General features: G+C 40.7%; 1 protein-coding gene across 1 annotated transcript in view; it reads right to left on the bottom strand.

Annotated features, from left to right (window-relative positions):
- The window catches only part of LOC126249052 (organic cation transporter protein-like), a 562,555-nt gene extending 555,756 nt beyond the window's left edge, over positions 1 to 6,799 (bottom strand). Inside the window, exon 1 of the mRNA XM_049950685.1 lies at positions 6,677 to 6,799. The gene's annotated coding sequence lies outside the window, so the exon portion shown is untranslated. The remainder of the gene's footprint in view (positions 1 to 6,676) is intronic.
- Between the last annotated feature and the right edge of the window lie 11,204 nt (positions 6,800 to 18,003).

Genomic DNA, 18,003 nt, shown 5'->3' with positions numbered 1-18,003 from the left:
AACAACACTTTCCAAAAACTCTCTCAATTTGATATCGCTTTGCAGTGTTACACGCAGAGGCTTCATCGACCTGATTGTGTCAAGCACCACTAATGCTCAACTCGAGCGTTACGGAATTTTTCCTACTTTTCCGCATCAACTTACATTTAGAGCTAGCTACCATTCATCACACGTCATCTTGCGTCCTCCTGTACACGACAGCATCATCAGCAAACAGTCGCAGATTGCTGCTCCTCCCGTCCATCAGGTCATTTATGAATACAGAGAATAACAACGGTCCTGTCACACTTTCCTAAGGCACCAACACTCGCCGTCGAGGACAACGTACTGGGTTCTATTACTTAAGAGATCTTCGAACCACTCTCATATCTGGGAACTTATTCCGTATGTTCGCACCTTCGTTAACAGCCTGCAGTGGGGCATAGTGTCAAACGCTTTCCGGAAATCTAGGAGCCGCGCGGCGTGGTCGCGCGGTTAGAGGCGCCATGTCACGGATTGCGCAGCCCCGCCGGACGTTCGAGTCCTCCCTCGGGCATGTGTGTGTGTGTATGTGTGTGTGTGTGTGTGAGTCTAGGGACCGATGACCTCAGCAGTTTGGCCCCTTAGGAATTCACACACACATTTCAACATTTTGAAATCTAGGACAATGGGATCTGCCTGTTGCTCTTCATCCATAGTTCGCAGGATGTAAAACGAGAAAAGGGCAAACTGAGTTTCGCCCGAGCGATGTTTTGTAAAACCATGTTGATTTGTGAACAGGAGCTTTTCCGTATCGACGAACTTTTTATTCGAACTGAGAATACATTCAAGAATTCTGCAGCAAACCGATCTTAAGGATACTGTCTGTAATTTTGGGGGTCAGTTCTTTTACGTTTCTCATATACACGAGTCACCTGCGCTTTTTTCCAGTTGCTTGGGACTATGCGCTTGGCGGGAGTTTCGCGATAAATGTAAGCTAAGTAAGGGGCCAATACCGTAGAGCACTCTTTGTAAACTCTTGACTGTGATTCCATCGGGACCTGACAACTTATATGTTTTCAACTCTATTCGCTTATTACTATGTCCTTCCTACGGGAGTTTGTGCAATGGCCGACCGACAGTATGTTTGTATGATCCTCCTGCGTGAACAATTTCTTAAAAGTGAATTTTAAAATCGAGCTATTAAGCTAATCTTATTTTTGTCTGTTGTCATGTCCCTGAATCCCTGAATTACTTCAAACAAATTCGGTGGTAGATCCTTCGTCAAAACCTCCCCAAAAATTTCCCAATCCTGAACTCTGTCTTTAATGACTTCGTTGTTAAAACCAACTTAACTATCACGTTTTAACTTTCAGGATCAAATTGTAACTGATGTAATTGAGAAAAGTCTGCTCTTTTATAATCTCGCTGTGCTGTAGGAAGCTGACTACGTAATTCTCGCAGGTAGGATATCTTTGTTGCACATCGGCAGCAAAGCTCTCGACTCAGCAATGCGCGTCCAATACACAAGAGTGACCGTCTGAAGCAGCTAAGGTCGAATGAGTTGTTGGCGAGACAAAGGGCAGCATGTGGATAGGAAGGTCATTGGCCGCAGTGGGACAAGAATGGAGGATGGAATTGGCACAGCTTTGATGAAGGAGCAATGTCGGCAATTATCTGAAGCGATTTGGACAAACCGTGGGAAACAAATCAGGATCTTGATCGGACGGGGATTTGAACCCTTCTCCTCCTAAAAGGGTCCTCCTAAAGAATAAACTGCGGCGCTTCGGAGGCTGCTACAAAATTACAGGTCGTGTATGATGAAATATTTGCGGCTCATCTATCTGTACCGTCCTGGTTTGCAGGATCCGTCGAGGGTCGACATGTTGTAAGAGATTATTTTCCCGATCAGCACAGGAATGTGACGTGTCACACAATATTAGTGACAGCCGTAAAACATATACAAAAATAAAAAAAAAAAGTTTATTGCGTTCTATGACCACGCTTAAGGTTCGTGAAAGAGACTTCAGTGACGAATCTAAGATCGTACTGCTTTCCTGACGTCCCGCACAATGACAACAAAGATAAAATTTTAGTCATCAGCGCATATATCTGGGTCGGGAAACAGTCTTTGTTTTTAAGTGTCCTTCACGAAAGTTCTAAGGAAGACCAAATACTGGCGTAACTTTGTACCTTCTGCAGTAGTTAGCATGACATAAACGAAGGGGCGCTGAGATGCTAATTTTTTTATTTACACCCCAGAGCTAACTGTGAATATAGGCAGAGTATATGAGCCAAATTTTCCATTGATTTCATATTAGCACTGCAACCTCATAATAAGCGCATTTAGGCAGATTGGCACCCATTCTCCCCTCACAACTGGCTAGTTAACGTGACATACTCTGGCTCGTAATTAAATTAGCCAATCAAACACCCAGCGCCCTAATGAGAAGCAAGCAAGTCGTGCACGTGTCGCCAGCTACTGGGAAGTTTGCGTTATTACGTTCTGTGCGCTGGATAATATACTTCTCGGAATAGTGTTCTGTGGTTACACGGACGAATACTCAACGCCAGTAAAACAGAATTTTCAGTGCGCCATTGAGACAGTTGTGGACCCGCCCACATGTTGTGCAGATTGTTTCGACTACACTGCAAAAGATTCGCTGAGAAGGCCTTACACATCCTAATCTCTCCCCATGCGATTTTCACATTTTTGAAGCCCTGAACAAAGACATTAGTGGCCGTCGATGTGCATCGGACGAAGATGTGCATGCCTGGGTACAAACATGGTTCCGTCAGCAACCGAAAACATTTTTGAATGAAGACATTGACCGTCTTGTCTCAGAGTGTGATATAATGCATTAAGGGTTCTGGCGGCTACTTTTGAAATAATAAACAGTTTACTTAATTTTGTTTCTGTCTCTCGTTTTCATTTGACTGCCCCTTATATTATGGACTATGTTATTCATGTAGTGCCGCAAAAAGTAATTCAGAGATATTCTTCAAAATTGTACGTAAACTTCAAATATTAATTAACAGCTGCGCTGAAAACAGGCGAAGGGTCCTGAAAAGGATCAGCGTTATACACATATTACCCACTGTGCTTGCTTGAAGGAAATAGAGTTCTTCTGTGCTTACAGAGTTGCACGAGTCTGTATCGTATCACCAAGGCTAGCCTATCATAATACCTCAATCGCAACTGGGTAATTGTTGCTACCAGTATACTGCACGGGTACAGAGAGGAAGTTCGGAACCAGCATTTTACTGCTAATGCAGTTTCATCCGAATGGGAGAGGTGGTTAACTCGCATTCGGGGAGAAGAGGGGGGGGGGGAGGGGGTTCGGTGGGGAGCTAGCGACGGAGTTCAAATATTCGACTGGTGTGTCAGACTTATGTTTTCCTTGGTTTTCAGAAATTGCTTAAGATGAATACCAAAGTGGATGTTATGAAACGAATGCTGTCAATATCCTTCCCCATGCTTGTCCGATGCGAGTGTGTGCTGCATCTCTATACTGAGAAACCACTCTCTTCTACTGCAAGGTCTTTGCTTTCCATGTTTTGGGAGTAAGTAGTATGGACAAAACAAGAAAAAACTGTCTAGTGAACATAGGCCCTAAAATGCATACCACGTTTGTATGTTGTGTGTGTGTGTGGGGGGGGGGGGGGGGGGAGGAAGGGGGAGAGGCAGGGGAAGTTATTAACTCAAATGCATATTTTCACTTCAGCACTTTTCTGTCTTAGGTGCGTTTTGTCCGAGACAAACAGTGATTTGCTTCAGTCATAAAAGCCAATAATTGTGAATGATCGAATATAAGCACAGTTACCGTGAACTTAAATTCACAGGAATATCAGCATTTCAGACCTGATTGTCTTAAGAGATTGGTACAAAACATACTTCAGTTGCGAGGACATCACCTAGTCCACACCATGCAGCTCTCGGCTGCTTCTATTACGGTTGCATCAGTACCTAAAAACTCTTAATGCTGTTTGGGAATAAGTGTTGCGGGCCAAGTGCTGCATTCGCAACGGCAACTATGCAATAACGCAATTGTTTGATACAGAAAACATGTTGATATTGATTACTGGGTGTCCAAATAACCTATAAAATGTGACAAAACTAATTTTCTTGTCATTATTCAGGCTTGTCAGACACAACAGCAACGTCAGGTACTAGCTGATAGAAAGATGTAATTTAACTGCGATAAAAATGAAGTGCTAACTTCATGTACCTCATGTATCTGAAAAACCAGTCATTTGGTCCGTAATTATCTGGTGGTATATTACCAGCTGATAATGGTCAGAGATTTACTCAGTACAAGCACATATTTTAATTTATTTAAAATGTGAAATTCACAATGAGTGTATATAGCGAACGGATGACAAAGAAGCCAGGTTAACAGAAACTTACTAGATTGATTTATTGATATTTCCACAAATCGTCGCTAGATGCGGAGCGCGGAAAATTGGTACAATTTCGCTTGTATCTGGTTGTTATATCACAAACTAATGAAAGCGTGGTGGCTTAATTCCAGCAAAATTGCACCTTAACATTTCTATAAGCGACACTTCAAATTTTTCTCCAAAGTATTGTATTTTATAAAACCAAAAACAGCGTCGAAACGTTATACACATAGATATCATATGGTCTCCGGTGAGAGAACACTTTATTAAGAAATTAGTGGACTATATAATCATTACCTTTACATTCAAACCACCCGCTGACTTTTGGGAGCTACATCGGTATCTATGGAACGCACCAGGGAAAACCGAAAGAGGATTAAAACTAAATCAGTATGACGGTAGAGCTTTTGCAGTCCCTGTAAACACAGTAGCCTGATGATGCCTTAGTTAAAATTCAGATCGTATTCTGCCTACTTCCCGAACTACATATATGCCGAAAAAGTCCAAGGCGTTTTTGGCCACGTTTTGTCTCTACCGGAACACAACGTGTTGTGGATTATGCGAACAACGGTTTTCTTCGAATTACTGCGGAGAAGTTTGGATGTGGCTGTTATTTTCTCCCTCTCTCGTTAACAAAACTATATAAGAATGTAAATGTGCGTCAGTTCTTAAAATGTAGTTATCCTGTCTACAGTGACATGTATGCCAAACTAGAACATTTTAATCTAGCCAATAATCACTTTACATTTGCAAAATTTCTTTTCTCGTATAACTACGAAACAGTACCAACGAGATGGAAGACAAGGCCCACATCTGCAGGAACAAGGACGTGGGATGAACGCGTGCTCCCCTTCAGTCAGCGGTCACGAGCTGTTGCAATGTTGTTTACACCATACTTTAATTCCGTCAGTTGAGTTTCTAAGGAGCAGAGTAATTATAGCCGAAACACGATATCCACTCTGTTGCTCTATGAAACACAGCCGGAGTTATTCGAAATTCTGGACCACAGACGTGAAACCATCTAAACTGTGCACAGTGGGCACAACTGCTAGTCTGACGTCAACTTAGCAACCCATACATTTGGCGAAATCTGTTAATTCATGTGCACGATAGGAGTTATGTAGCATCTCCTATCCTCTCAAATGTTCAAATGGCTCTGAGCACTATGAGACTTAGCATCTGAGGTCATCAGTCCCCTAGAGCTTAGAACTACTTAAACCTAACTAACCTAAGGACATCACACACATCCATGCCCGAGGCAGGATTCGAACCTGCGACCGTAGTGCCTATCCTCTCATTTTCCACAGTTAATGTATGTTTAATGAACGTAGTATGCACCAAAATACTCGTCGGAAATTTATCTAATATATAATTCAGCTTTAATGAATTTATCTCGTAGGTTTAATTACCTGTAAAAAAAAAGTGCCTTAAATATGGACCGCGGACTTCGCTACAGACCAGTCTCGTACCACAACTTTTATTTCGCACTCTCACTCGTTGGTTTCGCCCATTCGCAATCGAACTGTCATCTTCCGATCAAACCTAGACCTTGGGCTACGTTACAGTTCACTGATATCGCAACCTCAATTTCGAGAAGGCACAATATCACTCTCCTGTAAGTACTGGACGATGCTTTGCAAGCGTTACCGAAAAAAAAATGAAACTTTGAAATAACTGTCACAGGAAGATATGCACAAAGCACGACGACGTCCTCACCGATCCCGTTATTATAATCGGTAACGGGAAGAGGAAAAATTGTTTACAACCTAAACACAAACGTAAATCACGCACCGACACCAAGAGATCGCACATCAGCATCAGATAATGTCATATTACTCTGTCCGGCATACCGAAAGTAGAGCGACAACTGAAAATTTCTGTCGCGTAAAATTTCAGAGCCACTGAGACCATTCAGTTGAAGGAAAGTGCAGGATAAAACTGGCTTACGTTAGTGTTACACAGATGAGTGCGGGAAAAACCCAGGTACTGCATACAAAAAACGAATTACATTGTTTCCCCAATTTAATAATTGTGGCAGAAGTATAACCTGATGACCCTGTCAGGTGATAAATTGGGTGTATGCAGCGTGTAAGTAAATCTACTTACTGCCGCAGAAGTTTCCAGTGTATGTGACTGCAAATTTCGAGCAAGTAACCGCGGCTATTTCGTTAGCAGTGGGAAGTCCGCGAAAAAAGAAATGAGTCATTGGTGACTGTTTTGCGTGTTCTAGGAAGCGATGGCACTCGCGAAAGAATTTGCTTGGCGCGCGCGTGAGCAGCTGGTGCTGCGCGGCGCTCAGCTGAGCTGCGGTACTTACGCAGGCGCACAGAGTCCGAGTCCGCTGGTTGGCTGGCTGGGCGGCGGCGACACCGCGACACACTACCGCTCCGTCCACGCCGAGCGGCCAGGCCCGTCTGCTTGCTGCCTGCCACAACCCCAACCCGCTAGAGGCGCTACCGTCGCACCCCTCCAACGCGCCGATGGCTGCCAACGTTACACGCACTAAACTCGTTGCCTTGTTGTCGACCTTATGTTGCCGCGCTTTTCCACTTCTTTGGCCCCTGTCCCATCCTATTAACACGTTTACGGCGTAAAATTTGAAATGAAGGACGACTAAAGGAAAGAAACCGCTGCATGTGAGATGATCAGATCTGAGGCCCCATTGTGTCAGTTGGCGTACCTGATAAATTTAAGAGAGCATGTTTCACTTGTTTATCAGTTGCAAAAACTGAAATTTGTTTGCCACTATAAAATTCAGGCAAGTGATAAAATTAATAAGATGCTCTTGCTAATTTGCAAAAAGATTTCGTTTTCACAAATATCAATAACCCAAAGCACTTATACATTTTTACTGCGTTAATGTCTGTAATATAAACTGAAATTTCTCTAAAAGCTAGTTATATTAGAGAGTATGTGGAATTCATCTATAACTACAATAAGAACAGCAGTACACACAACGCAGTTTCACAGACAACATTCTTTTTATGCACATTCGAGTCAGTTTGTCTATTCAGACTATGTGCTTTCTTTACTTATTGCTGCTCCATGGATTTTTCATGTAAGCTTCTATTGCCGCTATAATGAAGGATATTTTATACATGCACTAGGATAAGGCAAAAGAAATATTAAGGCCACACGTTTGTAATACAGTAAAAACAAAAATCATTTTTGTAACATACGAGGGACTGGAAACAAAGTAAATTAATATGTGTTCCACTGAATCTGTATCGTCTTCATCTGAAGCATTAACAAAGCACTAAATGTAATTTTGTCTTAAAGAGAAATACTTTCAGGAGTTTCATAGAAAGGAAACTAATTACTGTAGCACAGTGAATGAAGTACATATTCAGCAGTAGTAAACCTACAGTTTGGTAACAGTTCAACGTGATGCTTGGTAATAGTAGCTGTCTTTCTTCACGCATCTGTAATGCTAAGACATTTTATCACTAAACAAGCCACTTTATGTAAGCAAATTTAAGACCTACACTGCGAGTTTTCAAAATTATTACGTTGTGCAGTGGCGTAGTGTGGATTTGTGCAAGCAGGTGCGAACCCTAAATCTGCCGCTCCCTATTTTCGCAATTAAGCAAAAAAATGTGTCATGCTCTGCCACTATTTCAAGATGATTAAAAATAAAACGTTTTTCTTAAATCAAAATTTTATCCTGCATAATTTTTGCAACACAAACTTTTCAGTACATTTGTCAACGTTGATTTGTGCCTCTTGTTCGATTGCCAAAATAGTTAGATTTGTTAATTACAACGTGGACTTTGTAAATCTTCAATAGTTTTTCTCAGTTTCAATTTAAAGAAGTTTCTTCCACTACTGGCAATACTTAAGGCAGCTGTGAGGAATAATCTCAACATTATAATTATGTTAGGTAAGCCTCCTTCAAGTTTGGACTCAAAAATAAACTTGAATAAACCCAGTGGACCAGACCCAATAACTACTTCTTACAGTCTGTTGCATTTACGAAAGATCAAAGGCGCACGCACTCAAGCTTAAACTCTTCTGTCAATATCCTGAGGAGCTTGGTCCAGGTTGCATTCCTGATCATCGACGCCCAATATTATTGCAGGCTATAGGAAGGCATATTTTCCGGTCAAATTCTGGAGCTGCTGGAACCTTTCTCGAATTTCATTAGTTACATTGTCTAATGGAGAAAACATTTTTCGTTTTAAATTGTCTTGGTGCGATAGGCAAGCTTCTCTGCTTCCGTCGCCATAAATTTGCCTTTTCCCAGTTTGTGTTGCAGGTTCAATGAAAATGTCAAGTTCTTCGCTGAAGCTTTAAGCGTAACCTAAAGCCTTGACTATGAATTCCTCTCTTTCATCTTCCAGTACCGTTTGTAAGGCGATTATTTTCGGAGCGCGCTGATGTACGTTAAGTCCCTCCGTTTGCACATAATTTTAGGCGTTATTCGCTTCACGCAGCACGGGTTGCCAGAGAACCGAGAAACATAGAAATGAAAATGATCGCATCGCGGCTAACAAAGTTCCAGCATCCGTCCACGTGTTCAAGCTTCGATTAGCTTCTCTAGCGTTGTCAAAAGTTGTTTGAAGAATTCGTGCCACGTTAACTGCATCGCTCTTGAGCTGTTACGTGTGTCCTGAATCCTCTTCAAACTCACAATCGAACCTCCCATCGGCGTGTGGAAGCTTCTGTAAAGTTTGGAAGGTAGGAGACGAGGTACTGGCAGAAGTACAGCTGTGAGGACCGGCCGGGAGTCGTGCTTCGGTAGCTCAGGTGGTAGAGCACTTGCCCGCGAAAGGCAAAGGTCCCGAGTTCGAGTCTCGGTCGGGCACACAGTTTTAATCTGCCAGGAAGTTTCATGTTTATCAGATATAAACTGAAATTTGTGGCGTGTTTTAATTTTTACAACACTACCTGATAGGCACCACAACTAATTTTTTCCATCATTCGCTTAAGACTGATAAACTATTAGACCCAGTCCTTCTTGATGAATTAGAACACTGCAGTATTAAACTTGATTATGTTTAAATTTTTCCTGCGTTATATGCAGTGCAATTTAGGTCAACCTCGGCTAACAGAGTGGTGCGGATGCCTAATAAGGATGGATGACCACAGATATGGTTGCCATTTTCTACAACACCCTAAGAGGGAACAAAATTCTTACCACGATCGTCTATTATTTTATTACCGAAGGACAGGTACAACGTAGTAATTAGAAAACTTACGTTAATAAATTTAGTGTAAACGAAAAAAAAAACTGTGAAGTTTACTCTACTCACTTAAACTATATTACTCAATACGATTTTTGGCATATATGTGGATGAAAGTTATTTCAGATCGTTTTCCCCAGAGTTCATTAGAAATCTATCTTTTACGCATTTCTTCTTTAATAAAGTGTTACTGACGCTTGCTAGCCGTAGATACTTCTTTTACCATCCTTTTAAGCCAACACGCTTAGGGGGTAAATCAGATATTGTTACTTTGACGTTAATCCTCTTCGTACAATAAACAGTTAATGTCGACTGTCGACGGTTTACAATTAACTTCCTAGTGACTACACGTTTTCCATTGGTTCAGAGGTTCAGTTAGACATGGCTCGATAAAAATAAGACATGGTTCATTGTTGTCATAACTTTTCAAGCTTCAAAGTATTGTCTAATTATACATTGACTGTATTATTTAAGTGACTTTGACAACTGACTTAGGCCACAGTTTAAATAAGACAAATTAAAATTTAAATGCATATGTAATAATGAATAAGTAATGTAATGTACCGTACTGCGATTCTGAAAATAGTGTTAGTAGACATATTTATACTTCACTACATTGATCAGCGACATACGGACCTAACAGTGATGTAATTTCAACAAATGCGTTTGTCGGGCGGCGGGTGGAATTATTGTTATATAATGTTCCTGTTATTATTTAATGCTTTTGTGTGCCGTTCTCAACACTGGCTCTCTAACTACAATATTGGAAACCAGAAAGCGATTAGCAAAACGTGAAGCCTGTAATTAAAATTCCTAGTGCCCACTTCATCTGAGAAATGCGTTTATAGCTACAGCTTATAGCGCTGAGGAATTAGGAGATTGTCTGGGATTCATAATCAAAAACCATTCACTTTAAAATGTTCACTATATTCTGAAAGTCACAGACCAAAAAGGATCCACACACTCCAACTACCAGAGCAGTTCAGAGTCAAATGCGCTGATGCAACTGTAACTATTCAAACTAAATGTTTAAGTGAATGCTCGCCGTAATTTGATGATAATGTTCATCAAACGCCACGCTAAATAATGCTAGAATGTCTGTCCCGCGGCTGCATGTGAAAATACGACATACGCAAACTGAAGATAGATCATTTAAGTCATTCCAGAATTAACACTTCACTCGAAAACGATTTCATGGTTATGCGTATCCCGAGTAACTTATTGCGGTATCCGAGGCTATTTATAGCAATGATACCGACGCGACGCGACTCCCGGCACAGGTGGTGCGCTAAGAGAGAACTGGGGCCTTCCTTGCTCGCGCAGCGTTCTTACATATGAAGCAGCGGTGCGGACGGCTAAGGGAACGCCTGATCAAATCTGCTCTCCCGACTAGCCGCTGGGCTAGTAATGCACCACTTTAAGTTATCGAATAAATCATTGCTTCCTTTGCTGATGGCCGATGAAGCTCTCAATTTAAATGTGCAATCAGCACACAGGTAAGTAATCATAATAAAAGTCTGACGTGACTAAGTCAAATATTTTGGGCAAGAGCATTAATTTAATTACACTATACACAGTAGACGAGCTCTCATTATTCAGTTGAAACTTCTCACATCTTTATGATTATAGCGGATCTCCGTTCTACTTAAATTTAAACATCGTAGTCTTATTTATTCGCCTAGTTAATCTGTCTTGCTTCCTTAATTTCTAAGACAAAAACCAGAAAATCGTGAATTTCAAATTAAATTTCAATTTGTGAGATCCAGAATACTGTTTCTACTAAATTATTATGAAAAAGGAATCTAAATATAAATTTTTAAGTTTCTAGCTCTTTTCTGTTGCGCCAATGATTTTTACAGAAAAACGTCCAAATTTCGGAAATGGTTAAAGTTATTGCACTGCTATTCAACACATATTGATTTAGTATTAATCCTGACATGCTAGAAACGTTTCGGGTTATTTACTTGATTTTTAAAGTATTGCGCAACATTTATGACGTCAGAGCTAGTTACAGCGGACTGGCTGGCACACAATGGAAAGACTGATGTGAATTTTATACGGCGTGAGTAGGCTGCTTCCCTACATCACCTTCTACTTAATTTTTTTTAATGTAAATGGAAAAAAAATAATTACAAAAAGGGAAGCAAGAGTACAGCTTAACTCCCTTTGAAAAATTAAAATTTAAATGTAAACATATTGAAGTATTAAAAGTAAACTTATTACCTACTTCAATTATTTAATTTGCTGGGATGTTCACTGCTTAATAAGCAACATTATCACTCAAAATTTAAACAAAATCAATGAAACACTTTGGCATACATACTGCCTTAGACAGACAAACACATAAAATATGTAAAATTATGAAAATCTTAAATCCATTAAATGCATTTTTACATACACAAATTTAAAAAAATAACACAGTTATTCATGATACATAAACAGATAATTATATCTTAGCAGTCTTTTCTAAACCTGAAAGAAAATTTCACAAATCATGACAATTTCATTTTTACACACGTGGTTGTAGCCGCTTTGGCTGGCGTTCTACACTTCCATTCACAAGGGTAGAGGAGGGGAAGTTGCTATGGAGTGCGTCCTTCACGTTCACTCTAAATTACATGGGGAAAGGGGAGGGGTCACTGTGAGTTGTGTCCAAGTCACTCCACGCTTTCACGCAGCTACCAGGCTGCCATTATCTGGTTTGTCCTGTAGAACAAACAAAAAGAGTGCCTCAGACTCTGTTTACTTAATATCTAAGGGTGGGTCACAATGAAATGGGGATATACACATTTTATCTTTCAATTTGTTATTGGAACAAAGTTAACAGAACTTTTTCAATTTTACTCTCGCGGTTACTTAACTGTCATAAAATCGGTAAACAAATGGCTCCAAACGCCGTTAGTCACGTACTAGAGAAAATTTATGCTCAAGGCATACAATCATAAATCCTATTTAATCTCAATTTATTATTTCTGGGCCGGAACACTGAACCAATGCTCGGTACATTCCTGACAAATCTGTATTTTATTTATTTAGCTGACTCATCTTTGATTACCTTATTCTTAGAGATAGTATGAGTATATTTGACAGTAGTTGTCTTCTCAGCTTCTTTGTACATGTGAGTAACTTGTGGTAATAGTACAGTTCTGAGTGTTCAAAACACACTACGTTTAGTTGACTACTAAATCTACTTATTGGTCCTCTGCTGCTGTGTCAGTTCCACATCTGCAATTATGTACTTACTTCATCGAAGTGTATTTATGCCGCTGGTGGGGAGGCTTGCGTGCCTCAGCGATACAGATAGCCGTACCGTAGGTACAACCACAACGGAGGGGTATCTGTTGAGAGGCCAGACAAACGTGTGGTTCCTGAAGAGGGGCAGCAGCCTTTTCAGCAGTTGCAAGGGCAACAGTCTGGATGATTGACTGATCTGGCCTTGTAACAATAACCAAAACGGCCTTGCTGTGCTGGTACTGCGAACGGCTGAAAGCAAGGGGAAACTACGGCCGTAATTTTTCCCGAGGGCATGCAGCTTTACTGTATGATTAAATGATGATGGCGTCCTCTTGGGTAAAATAATCCGGAGGTAAAATAGTCCCCCATTCGGATCTCCGGGCGGGGACTACTCAAGAGGATGTCGTTATCAGGAGAAAGAAAACTGGCGTTCTACGGATCGGAGCGTGGAATGTCAGGTCCCTTAATCGGGCAGGTAGGTTAGAAAATTTGAAAAGGGAAATGGATAGGTTAAAGTTAGATATAGTGGGAATTAGTGAAGTTCGGTGGCGGGAGGAACAAGACTTCTGGTCAGGTGACTACAGGGTTATAAACACAAAGTCAAATAGGGGTAATGCAGGAGTAGGTTTAATAATGAATAGGAAAATAGCAACGCGGGTAAGCTACTACAAACAGCTTAGTGAACGCATTATTGTGGCCAAGATAGATACGAAGCCCACACCTACTACAGTAGTACAAGTTTATATGCCAACTAGCTCTGCAGATGACGAAGAAATTGAAGAAATGTATGATGAAATAAAAGAAATTATTCAGATAGTGAAGGGAGACGAAAATTTAATAGTCATGGGTGACTGGAATTCGAGTGTAGGAAAAGGGAGAGAAGGAAACGTAGTAGGTGAATATGGATTGGGGCTAAGAAATGAAAGAGGAAGCCGCCTGGTAGAATTTTGCACAGAGCACAACTTAATCATAGCTAACACTTGGTTTAAGAATCATGATAGAAGGTTGTATACACGGAAGAACCCTGGAGATACTAAAAGGTATCAGATAGATTATATAATGGTAAGACAGAGATTTAGGAACCAGGTTTTAAATTGTAAGACATTTCCAGGGGCAGATGTGGACTCTGACCACAATCTATTGGTTATGACTTGTAGATTAAAACTGAAGAAACTGCAAAAAGGTGGGAATTTAAGGAGATGGGACCTGGATAAACTGAAAGAACCAGAGGTTGTACAGAGTTTCAGGGAGAGCATAAGGGAACAATTGACAGGAATGGGGGAAAGAAATACAGTAGAAGAAGAATGGGTAGCTTTGAGGGATGAAGTAGTGAAGGCAGCAGAGGATAAAGTAGGTAAAAAGACGAGGGCTAGTAGAAATCCTTGGGTAACAGAAGAAATATTGAGTTTAATTGATGAAAGGAGAAAATATAAAAATGCAGTAAATGAAGCAGGCAAAAAGGAATACAAACGTCTCAAAAATGAGATTGACAGGATGTGCAAAATGGCTAAGCAGGGATGGCTAGAGGACAAATGTAAGGATGTAGAGGCTTATCTCACTAGGGGTAAGATAGATACTGCCTACAGGAAAATTAAAGAGACCTTTGGAGATAAGAGAACCACTTCTATGAACATAAAGAGCTCAGATGGAAACCCAGTTCTAAGCAAAGAAGGGAAAGCAGAAAGGTGGAAGGAGTATATAGAGGGTCTATACAAGGGCGATGTACTTGAGGACAATATTATGGAAATGGAAGAGGATGTAGATGAAGATCAAATGGGAGATACTATACTGCGTGAAGAGTTTGACAGAGCACTGAAAGACCTGAGTCGAAACAAGGCCCCCGGAGTAGACAACATTCCATTGGAACTACTGACGGCCTTGGGAGAGCCAGTCCTGACAAAACTCTACCATCTGGTGAGCAAGATGTATGAACCAGGCGAAATACCCTCAGACTTCAAGAAGAATATAATAATTCCAATCCCAAAGAAAGCAGGTGTTGACAGATGTGAGAATTACCGAACAATCAGTTTAATAAGCCACAGCTGCAAAATACTAACACGAATTCTTTACAGACGAATGGAAAAACTGGTAGAAGCCGACCTCGGGGAAGATCAGTTTGGATTCCGTAGAAATACTGGAACACGTGAGGCAATACTGACCTTACGACTTATCTTAGAAGAAAGATTAAGGAAAGGCAAACCTACGTTTCTAGCATTTGTAGACTTAGAGAAAGCTTTTGACAATGTTGACTGGAATACACTCTTTCAAATTCTAAAGGTGGCAGGGGTAAAATACAGGGAGCGAAAGGCTATTTACAATTTGTACAGAAACCAGATGGCAGTTATAAGAGTCGAGGGACACGAAAGGGAAGCAGTGGTTGGGAAGGGAGTAAGACAGGGTTGTAGCCTCTCCCCGATGTTATTCAATCTGTATATTGAGCAAGCAGTGAAGGAAACAAAAGAAAAATTCGGAGTAGGTATTAAAATCCATGGAGAAGAAATAAAAACTTTGAGGTTCGCCGATGACATTGTAATTCTGTCAGAGACAGCAAAGGACTTGGAAGAGCAGTTGAACGGAATGGATGGTGTCTTGAAAGGAGGATATAAGATGAACATCAACAAAAGCAAAACGAGGATAATGGAATGTAGTCGAAGTAAGTCGGGTGATGTTAAGGGTATTAGATTAGGAAATGAGACACTTAAAGTAGTAAAGGAGTTTTGCTATTTGGGGAGCAAAATAACCGATGATGCTCGAAGTAGAGAGGATATAAAATGTAGACTGGCAATGGCAAGGAAAGCGTTTCTGAAGAAGAGAAATTTGTTAACATCGAGTATAGATTTAAGTGTCAGGAAGTCTTTTCTGAAAGTATTTGTATGGAGTGTAGCCATGTATGGAAGTGAAACATGGACGATAAATAGTTTGGACAAGAAGAGAATAGAAGCTTTCGAAATGTGGTGCTACAGAAGAATGCTGAAGATTAGATGGGTAGATCACATAACTAATGAGGAGGTACTGAATCGGATTGGGGAGAAGAGGAGTTTGTGGCACAACTTGACCAGAAGAAGGGATCGGTTGGTAGGACATGTTCTGAGGCATCAAGGGATCACCAATTTAGTATTGGAGGGCAGCGTGGAGGGTAAAAATCGTAGGGGGAGACCAAGAGATGCATACACTAAGCAGATTCAGAAGGATGTAGGTTGCAGTAGGTACTGGGAGATGAAGAAGCTTGCACAGGATAGAGTAGCATGGAGAGCTGCATCAAACCAGTCTCAGGACTGAAGACCACAACAACAACATAAAAAATGTTTCACGTCTGCCATTATGTTAATCAGTTATGTTGCTAGTGTATGTACTTATTTAACACTCACTCTATTAACATTTAACGCATAGGATAGCACATTTGTTTCATGTCTATAGTGTATTGCAGCTGATCAGTTTGCTCACGTGGCAATCCATTTCCACTCGATCGGATGCTGAAACCACAGCTAGTCTCTCTCGACCTACCACTAAAGTGCATTAAGTAATTATGGACGAGCGTAATGCTAAATTCCTTAACCCTATAGGACACCATGAGCTGCTCTGTCTCATCTAACGTAAGGGTACCTATGGTCGCATTCACGCCTCCAACTCATAACCTCAATACGTGTAGGTGTGTCCTGTCACACACTACACCAAATAACGGCCAGCTCCAACCTTATAAATATTTCAAGGACGTGTCCTTCACGTCTCAACCACAAACTCTATTCAATTCTATTACACTGCCATTCCTTGCTACACAAGGTGAGTTCATTCTTACAACTTATCTGCACATTTTTCATAACACTAAGCAATCTCTTTTACTATTAATTAGTTAGCTCTACAGCATACAATAGGTTTCACTGCCACTTCAGATTCTGCTTGTACACGAATTTGTATATCTTTTTAAATTACTGTTGGTGGACCATTTCCAATAAAACAACAACTTTTTACTTATAATATTACCAGGGTTCTATACATAATTGTTACTCAAATATATTTGTATCTTAATTACGTCATACTTCTCTGTTGTTTATGTCTCTGTTAGGTTTGTCACATTAGTTTTTTTTTCACTAATCGGTGGATAGAATGGTTACAGAACTCATGGCTTGATAGCCATGACGGAAAATTTTTGTATTGCAAAGAAGAAGTCGAAACTATGGTGGATAGGAAAGATGAAGAATGAGTGAGACCTGAAAAGGAAAGAAGATCTCACACAGCTTGGACTGCAAAGCTGCCACACTGTGTAGAGGTTACAGAACAACCTCCTCCCTACAGAATTCATTCACTACCTATGAACTTCTTTAGGTCGATCACGTTCCTGAGACCTAATAGCTTTTTACTCTTAGGGTACTCTAGCCTATATGCATTGGCATGTGGTTTTCCTATGATCCTGAAAGGTCCTTGGTATACGAACATGAATTTCTATGTTTCTGCATTTATTTTCTTTGATTTTTCCTTGGTTTTGGCAAGGACCAACTGACCTATTTCAAAACTGGTGGGTACAGCTTTTGCGTCATGCCGCTTCTTCCTTTCCAATGCTCTTTTTCTTATATTTGCCCTAGCCTTTAACTTCTTCTCGTCTGTGGATATTTGCGTTAGAATAGGGAATTCTACCATATCTGCAATCACATTGTGCGGTTCTTGGCCAAACATCAATTCGCAAGGCGCAAAACCAGTCGCATCATGCCTTAAGTTGTTAATTACATTCTCAAAATACTTCATGTGCTCTGCCCAACTTGAGTGTTTCCGAGCACAATAAGTCCTGCAAAGCCTATTCAATTGTCTCATAATACGTTCACTCATATTTCCTTGGGGGAAATACGCAGATATTTTCAGATGTTTCACTCCGGCCTTATCCAGACATTCTTTAACTCTATCAGAAGCAAATTGAGGCCCATTGTCTGACAGCAAATTCTTCGGAACGCCAACGTTCACGAAGAAATCTTTTTCCAACTTTTCTACCAACGTTTTTGCATTTGCTCTTTTAATTGGGTATAGCTTAACATATTTACTAAATCCATCCACAACAACAAAAACATGGGTGCACCCACCTCTCGAAGCAGGAAGAGGGCCAAACAAATCACAAGCCAGTAATTTTAGGGTTTCAGTTGGCTCTACTGAATGCATATCCCCTTGTATTCTGGTGTTAGCAGCACGGACTTTCTGGCACACTACACAAGATGCTAGACGCTTGGCAACACGGCGATAC

The sequence above is a fragment of the Schistocerca nitens genome, chromosome 3 (assembly GCF_023898315.1).
Source record: "Schistocerca nitens isolate TAMUIC-IGC-003100 chromosome 3, iqSchNite1.1, whole genome shotgun sequence".
NCBI classification, from domain to species: domain Eukaryota; kingdom Metazoa; phylum Arthropoda; class Insecta; order Orthoptera; family Acrididae; genus Schistocerca; species Schistocerca nitens.
The sequence above is the reverse complement of the archived record's forward strand: the minus strand, read 5'-3'. Positions and strand labels throughout refer to the sequence as shown.